Below are 8,217 nucleotides of genomic sequence, written 5' to 3'. Positions count from 1 at the left end.
ACTGCTAAGGAGCATCCCAGGCGGCGAGCGGCCCTGCAGGGAGCAAAGCTGACATGCTGTGTTTAACAACCCCCGGGCAGAATGGGGCGGAAAAGGGGGAAAAAGGGCCAGGATCATCCCAGGAGGCCTGGAGCAGGACAAAGCCCCCGTGCTGCTCACCCTTGTTTCCCCCAGCCCCTGCTTGCAGGGCTGTGAGCTTTGCTTCCCCCCTTTCCTCCTGCTAAAAATTTCCGAGCCAGATTATCTCTGGGAGCAGAGGCTGGTTTTCTGCTCATTCCTTCTGAGGGGCCTCTCACTTCCAACTCTGCTGGGTGGTGACAGCAGGGATGGCCATGCCAAGGGACCCCAGGGCTGAGGGGTACGGGTGCAGCCCCTCAGAGCGCATGGAGAGATCCCCTGTGCTCACCCCTCCTTCCCCAGCCTGTCCCAGCAGCTCCTGCCTCAGTTTCCCCAGCCGGAGCCCTGGGCAGGCGCCTCTCGCCCACCACACCCGGGCTCAGGATTAATCAGCTGCCAGCTGTGAAGTGTCCGGGTGACCCTGCCACCGTGTCCAGCTGTGCCAGAGAGCTGACAGGCCCGGGCTCAGGGGCACAGGGACAGGGGCAGCGGCAGGGCTGAGGAGGGGCCGGGGCTGTCCTGGGGACTGTCCCTGTCCCGCAGCCCCCTCCCAGCACCAGCCCCGCCTGCCACTGCCGGTCCTGCCAGGTCTGGGAGCAGAACCCAGCTGCGGGGAAGATAAATAGCCCCATTTTGCATGCTAATGGCATCCCAACCCCCAGCCGCTTCCCATCAATCTATTTTTGGTTTTCGCTGGAGAAAAAAAAAAAAAAAAAAAAAAATGCCTTTTGCCAAACAGTTGGGGTGGCAGAGAAGGAGGGAGGCTGCAGTGTCCCAGCTCTCCTGTCCACCCTGGGGTGAGGGCCGAGCCCATGGGAGCATCCTCAGCACCAGGGAGGTGTGTGGGACCCCCTGACTCCCCAGCCTGTCCAGTGAGCCTGGACCCTTCTAAATACCCAGAGCTGCATCCGTGTTCTAGCACATCCAACGTCATGGAGCACCAGTGGGTCTTCCCTGCGGGCTGGGTGTGGTAAATTTGGGGGGTTTTGAAGGTAAAGTGGGTTCCCCCATCCTGCCAGAGGATGAAGGACTAAGGGGAGCCCATCAGGAGCCTCCCTGACCTATGGATGGATGGGGACAGCAGGGAAGTGCCCAGTCTCTGCTGAGGCCCTGAAAGCTGCAGGAATTTCACTTTTGGGACAATCTCCTGGAAAAACTGAGCTGAGGTGAAGGACGGCAGCAGGGTGACCCCAGAATGGGGCTGGTGCTAGGGCTCTAAATCTTCTCTCTTTACACAGCAACTCTTACACAACAAGAAAACTCAGAATAATTTATTAGTTAAGTAAAATCAACCATAAATGAGTTTTAATCATCTCTGGGGTTGGTAGGCATGTCCTGGTGAGTGCAGGGGAGGGCACTGGCTGTGTGTCCCACCCAGCCTGGGCAGCAGAGGCACTGGCAGCTCTGGGCTGATCTTCTCACAGTGCTGGAGCACAGCAGGGATGAGCTGGTCAGGATCCAGCCCTCAGGCATCCTCTCCAGCCCAGCTCTACTTTTTGGGCACTCCATGGGTTTCTCCTTGGGTTTCATTTTGCTACCCAAGCCTGGCACTGGTCTGCTGCAGGAACGTGGCCAAAAGCACAACGGGGCAATTAATCAGCAATTATTCTGATTAGTGCAACTGGGGTGTGGTGGGGTGGGAAGTGAGGTGGGGAAAAATCCCTGAGCTTTTCCTGGGATCATCAGGATCAGGAGGTGGCCCGTCCCCATGGTGGGAAGGAATGGACTGTGCATTGCTCTGTCCTCCCAAAACACCTTAAAGCAGGGTGTGAAGCAGAAAGAAAAGATGTTTTCTCCCTGGTGCAACAAAATCTGAAGGGGTGAAGGGGCAACAGCCCCTGTTAAAGTTGCAAATATGCTGCACTTTAACCTGCAGGGAGCTGCTGTCGGGTGTGCATGTTGGCAGAGTGCTTCTTACCACCCTCGGTGGCGTTTTTGGGGAGGGAATAAAACCCCAGAGGGATGAGACCACCCACAGCAGGTCACTCCTCTCTCCTGGGCGCTCAGAGTCATCCCATTTCTGCTTTGGGACTTCCCAGGCTCAGTTGGTGTGTGTGTGGCTGAGGAAAGCGAGGTGGGAGGGGATGCTGGGCACATCGATGTTCAGAATCGCTCACAAAGCTTGAAAGTGAAAAGAATCCCTTGGATGAGCGCAAGGACGAGCTCACCAAGGCAGATCCTGCCAGGGACTGGGATCGGGGTCCGGCCCAAAGCCCAGCAAGGAGCAGCCCAGCCCACGGCCGGGGCACTGCGGCCCCTGGGTCACACAAAGCCGCCTCTGTGTCCCCGGGGAGAGCAGAGGCGGCGGCGGCTTCTCCCGGGACAACGGGAAAACAAACCCCGGGGCTCTCCCGAGGCTGGGAATTCGTGTTTTTAAATATCACACAGCACTGCAAGAATGCATCTGCAGGGCAGGATCAGCACTGGGACTCTTCCCAAGCTCTGTTTCCTGCTGCCTGCCTCTGGCAATGGAAGGCGGGGAAATGTCTTTAAACTAAAAGAGGGGAGATTTAGGTTAAATATACGGAAAACTTTATTACAGCAGGGGTGGTAAAACACTGGTTCAGGAAGCTGTAGATCCCCCATCCCTGCAAGTCTTCAAGGTTAGGCTGGACAGGGTTTAGATCAACATGGTCTAGTGGAAGATGCCCCTGCAAAAGCCAGAAGGTTGGAATGAGATGGCATGGACTTTAAAGGTTCATTCCAACTCAAATTGTTCCATGATTATATGAAAATCCCTGTTGCAAGGCACCTGCCTGCAAGTCCTGAACAGAAATCTAGCCCCTTCCTGTGTGTCAGTGCCAGGCACAGGGACAGGACATCCCAGAGACGCCAGGAATACCTGGAGCAGTGCGAGCTCCTCAGCTGAGCCCTGAGAAGGCAAAGAGCCCAAATTTGGCCACTGAAGCCCCACATTTGCACCCTCAGCCAGTGTGGTGCTTGCTGGGTGGTGGTGCCATTGCTTTGCACTCCCAAATGGGATGATTACTTGGATTTCAGATGTGGAAGTGCAAGAGAAGAACAAAACAGGGCTTATTTTTAATCCCTGTTGTCTCAGTTCCTAAATTAACACTTTTGGAGCCTGTTCTCACTTGATTATCACCCGATGCCGTAAAATCCTCTGAAGACAGGATGTCCTACTTAACAAATCAACTCCGTATTAGGTAAATATACATTCTGAAGTTTTAATTAGTCCCATGCTACGATACAGAGGTGCCCTAAGGACTCATCTGCAGCATCTGCCCCCCTTTGCACCCCAAACCAAGCTCTGGTGTGCGGTGGGAATTTTGCCAGAGTCAGCAGCAGCAGGTGCCAAGATCCCACAGCAGCTGGGAGGGAGTGAGGTGCCTTTGAGTGTCACCTCCAAGCCATTGGACGTCTCAGTGACAATTAGCAGAGATTCCTAAAGGGTCTTCAACATGAGGCTCACACTCTCAGCAATCCAGAGAGTGGAGCTGGCATCAGCCGCAGGTTTGCTGGGAAGAATCCCCATGTAGGAGAGAGCTCAAGGGCACAGTGTCTTGCCAGCAGAATGTTAATGATGCTGCCCAAATGGGATTCCTTAAAATTGTCTTTTCATCTGGGAATGTCCAAAGTCAAGAGCTCTGGCAGATGGATGAATGTTTCCCCAAGGTGCCTGGTGATTTGGGCCGCTGGATGAGCTGGGGGAGGAACGTCCCTGTGCCAAGGGCAGCATGTCCATGGTCCTGCCCTCCACTGTTCCAGGTTCATCTCCCACAGCTGAGCCAAGAGCAAAGCTGCTGCCTCTGGTCACCGTTGACCCAGAGTAACAGGCTTGGGTTTGGGGGATTTTCACTCATTCCTTCCACCCAAGGTACTGCAAGCTCCAACCATGGGCAGGGTAAGGAGTGAAGGTGAAGGTGAAGGCAAAAATGAAGGTGAAGATGATGATGAAAGTAAAGTTGAAGTGGTGATGAAGGTAAAGGCCAGCTAAATCCCCCAAAACACCAGGTCTCCCATTTGCTTCCCAATTCTGTTTTTCCCTATCCTTTCCACTCTGTCCATCTGTCCTGCACTCCCATCCATGGCTCCTTCCTAAAAAACAGTGTCCCTTGCCCTCTCCAAACCTCTCTTCTTCAATAAGGGGTGCCATTAAAATCATCTGATCTCTGGAAGCTTTGGGGGACACCAGTTAATCCATCCCACCACCCCCGCTGGGACCAGCACTCCCTGCATCCTGAGAGGTTCAACCAAAGGCGAGAGCAGACCACAGAGCACTGGGATGTCCGAGCAGTTTGAACTCTGGCATTCCCTAACTTCTGATTTTGCAGCCTGGCTGTGTGAGCAACCAGCTCTCAGATCCTAGAGCAGCGTGCAGTGGCAATCAGAGCACAGCAAATCAATTCATGTCAGGCTGTACCTTGCAATGTAAATAATAAATCGGATTCAGTAGCAACTGAATGAAGCCCAGAGCCCTGAAATTTGGGCTTAGAGAAAATAAGAACTTGAGGCTGTTAAGATGCAGCAGAGTGGTGTATGGTCATTAGCTGTGAGATGCTGGAAAACTCTGCTTGGATAATGGTTTTCATTTGTGCTCGTTCTGGGCAGTGGAATAACAAATGCAGCACTGGGGTGGTGGTAATGCCCAGCCTGGGGAGGGCCCTGGTGAGGATGGGATGATCCGTCCTGCTCAAGCTTCAGTTCCCTAACAGAGAGCAGATGGAGATGGATGAAACTATTTTGGCCCCAAAAAATTGCAACACGTGTAAAAATAAACCCCTGTAATTAGTGGGAATTTCATCAGGTTTCAGTTGGGACAGAAAAAGCCAGAGAGCAGCATTCAGCTGCTGCAGAGTTGCAGCTGGACATGAGGCAGTCTCAGCACAGGGTGGGCTGAGCTACTGCAGGAGCAGCAAAACCTCTCCACCCCATCAAATACCCGTGATCTTCTTAAAATTATTTCCTTTTTTTTAAATAAAAAAAGAATTAAAATACTATTCTTATGTGTTTTGCCCTTGCTGGGCATTGATTGGGAACCTGGCAGAAGTGGATCCTGCCGTCCTGCCGTGTCCTTGCAGAGGTACATCATGTGTGTCTTCTGATTGGATTAAGTTGCAAGTTCACAATTTCACTTGGGGAAACAATATTAAAAAGAAAAAAGCCAGTCCTCTGTTCTGAGGGAAAGGAGGTGATCAGGCTCTCAAATAATTACAGACTGCCTTGAAAATAACCGTGATGTGCCAAAATCCAATTAGAAATATATCTATATAAACCTCCAAATGGAAGAGCTTTTCTTGTTTCAACCCCTCTCTGTGTGCCAGAGAGCAGCAAAGAGAGAGCAATGCCTTGGATGTCCTCTGCCAGTAGATCATGAACCTAGGGAGGGTGCAGATGTCATGCTGAGTGACAAGAGGGTCACCTGCCCAGCCAGGGGCCAGAGGACAGCACAGGTACCTCTGGGCTCCGAAAGCCAGAGCTCCGATGTGACCTGCAACACCCCCGCCTTGCAGAACTGAGCTTTGGTTCTTTTATTATCAGCATGAAAATAAATTCTTTTCAGGGAGAGATTTTCATAACACTAAATATTTCTATGCCTGGTTGAGATAAGCACCATCCATCAGCCCGCACCAGGCAGGAGGCTTCAGCACGAAGCTGTTTTTGATTCTATCTCCCTGCAAGTGCCTCAACAAATTCATTTTGAAGTCTTTGCACAAAAGAATTGGGAGGGGGGTTGTGGGTAGGAATGGGGTGTTGGGATTTGGGAAAACCTTGGTGTTTAGCTTGGCAGTGTCTGTTCCCAACCCATGGGGCTGCAGTGAGGAGGGGTCCCCAATACCCAGCACATTCACAGCCCCCAGGCCTGTGGTTGGGTACCATGGGGGGCTTTGTGGAGGTGAGGTCCCAACAGGGCAGGATGTCCCAAGGCCACCAAGACCAGGTGCCCAGCCACTGATGGATGTGTGATTCTGGTTCCTCCCGCTTGCTGGGTGCTCCCTTTTTCTGCTGATGAGCAGTTTTCATTAACGAGCAGACAAGCAAAGCACCAGAGAAATTAGCCACTTTTCTCCTTGGACAAATAACTTCCGTCTGAAGGCTTTTCATCTCCTCCCTCTCATCCTCGCGGGGCGCGGCGGGAGGAAAGCTGATGTTTAATTACTTCCTTTATTCTCTGAAAAACGAACATGCTGAATCATCTCAGCCTCACACCCTCTCCAGAGCCGGCTGTTGGGGAGGGGTGGGACCCACGGGAACACTGGTGCTCTCCCTACCCAAATCCATGTGCACGTGGAGGGGAGGCTGTTGGTCTAGAGCTCAGTGGAGTCATTGTCCCCAGCTTGTCCCCTTCCCACACCATCACTGCCTTGGGAAATGCAGCCCTGGCTCATGCTTTGAATGTCCCAAGCTTTGTCTTGGTGTCTTTCCCTAAAAAACTGTTTAACTCCTGTTTAACTGTGGAAAGTTCTCAACCAGATATTAAAAGACCCAAAGTCAGACCAAAACCCAAGACAGAGTTGCTGGGGCTGTTTAAAAGATGATCCATCATGGGGGGGATTGAGTCACAGCCTAAGAGTGAAGCTGGATGCTGTAAAACCAAGGATGGCTGGAGCATGGAGCAGGTGTGGGGGCCACACCACCTCCCCAACCCTCCCCATGCAGCCCCAGGCTCAAGGTTTTTCTGAAAATCCTTTGAAATTTCAGATGGATGAGCAGTCGGAACGTCCTCAGGCACCCAAACCCCACCACAGTGTCTCCAGGCCATCGGGATGCTGGGCTGGCACCAGGCTCATTTGCAGATGAGGAGGAAACAAATTCCATCCCCTGGACATGTGAACCCTTTACTCAAGAAGTGCAATTGCTACCAGCAAAATCACAGAAAGCAAAGGCTGGGAAAAGCACAGCACTTATTTTTAATAACAGCTTGGTGTAATCTGCACACATTTCTCAAGCGACATCAGCCTTTTCCTGCCAAGGCCCCTCTTTAACCATATTTCTCTTGGAAAATTTCTGCCATGGCTCAAAAGCTCTGTGTGCAGACAAAGGCTGAGGGAGAAATGGGAAATTCAAAGGGATGGAGAAGGCGTTCTTTCTTTATCTGCCTGCAACAAGCGGCATTGCCCTTCCTGCTCTCTTGAAGCCAGAGCAGGAATGCCAACTCCCCCCAGAGATTCTCAAAGGATCTTTGCAGGCTACAGACAGGGTTTGGGGCCTGATATCCCCACTACATGCATGGTTTGTGACTCGATGTCCCTGCTCCCTGCCTGGCAGCATGGTTGGCTCGCTGAATGTGTCAGCCCTGGCCAGTTCCCAGCGCAGAGCTGAGCCAGCATCCAGCCTTGTCAGGCACTTGAGCCTCATCCAGAACAGCTCCTGATTGAGCATCCAAAATTTTGGAAAGTTCCTATTGATTTGGGGAGCTGAATTTAGTTTTGGCAAGTGCTTCATTCTTACACACACAGCTGCACAGCTCGGATCCAAGAGGGTTTTATGCCGTAGCTATGCAAGGCTGATGAACAGGCACACAAACCCTGCCCGAGGCTGTGCGAGGTCACTGCCACCTGCTGCACCTTCCCAGCCCACAGGGCAGTGGTCGTCACACAATGTGCTTAAGCTGAGTGTTCTTCCTCTTAAAACAGGGGTGAGGATACTGCTCTGTGCTGCAGTGGGTCTGCGACAGAGAACCCTTGCAAAGGTGGAGTATCACAGCACAGGCACCTGCTTGTCCTTGTCCTGGGCAGCCAGAGGTGCCCCCAGCCCTCTCCCAGCCCGGGGAAGGATGAACACAAGGTGCCAGACCCCGCTCCCTTGGTGTCTGCAGGGGCTGGCAGTGACAGTCCCTGTCTGGGTCAGCTGTGACAGCTGAATGCGGGCACTTAAAAACATGTCTGTGGGATTGTCACCTGGGGTAGTGACAGATGCTGGTGACACCGTTTAGCTGGTGTGCCGAGCACGAGTGAGCTTTGGTGGGTACCCACTCATGCTGAGACCACCCACCAGAGCTCATCCAGCACCCACGGGGGTGTGAGCACCCTTCTCTGCCTCTCCCATCCAGGGACCTGGAGGTCGGGGAGACCAGAGACATTTGGGGTGGAGGGAACTACCAGGTGCTTTCCGCTCTGTGCCCACTGCAAACATGACCAA

Source organism: Anomalospiza imberbis, chromosome 17 (assembly GCF_031753505.1).
Source record: "Anomalospiza imberbis isolate Cuckoo-Finch-1a 21T00152 chromosome 17, ASM3175350v1, whole genome shotgun sequence".
NCBI lineage: Eukaryota > Metazoa > Chordata > Aves > Passeriformes > Viduidae > Anomalospiza > Anomalospiza imberbis.
This window is presented reverse-complemented; position numbering follows the sequence as displayed.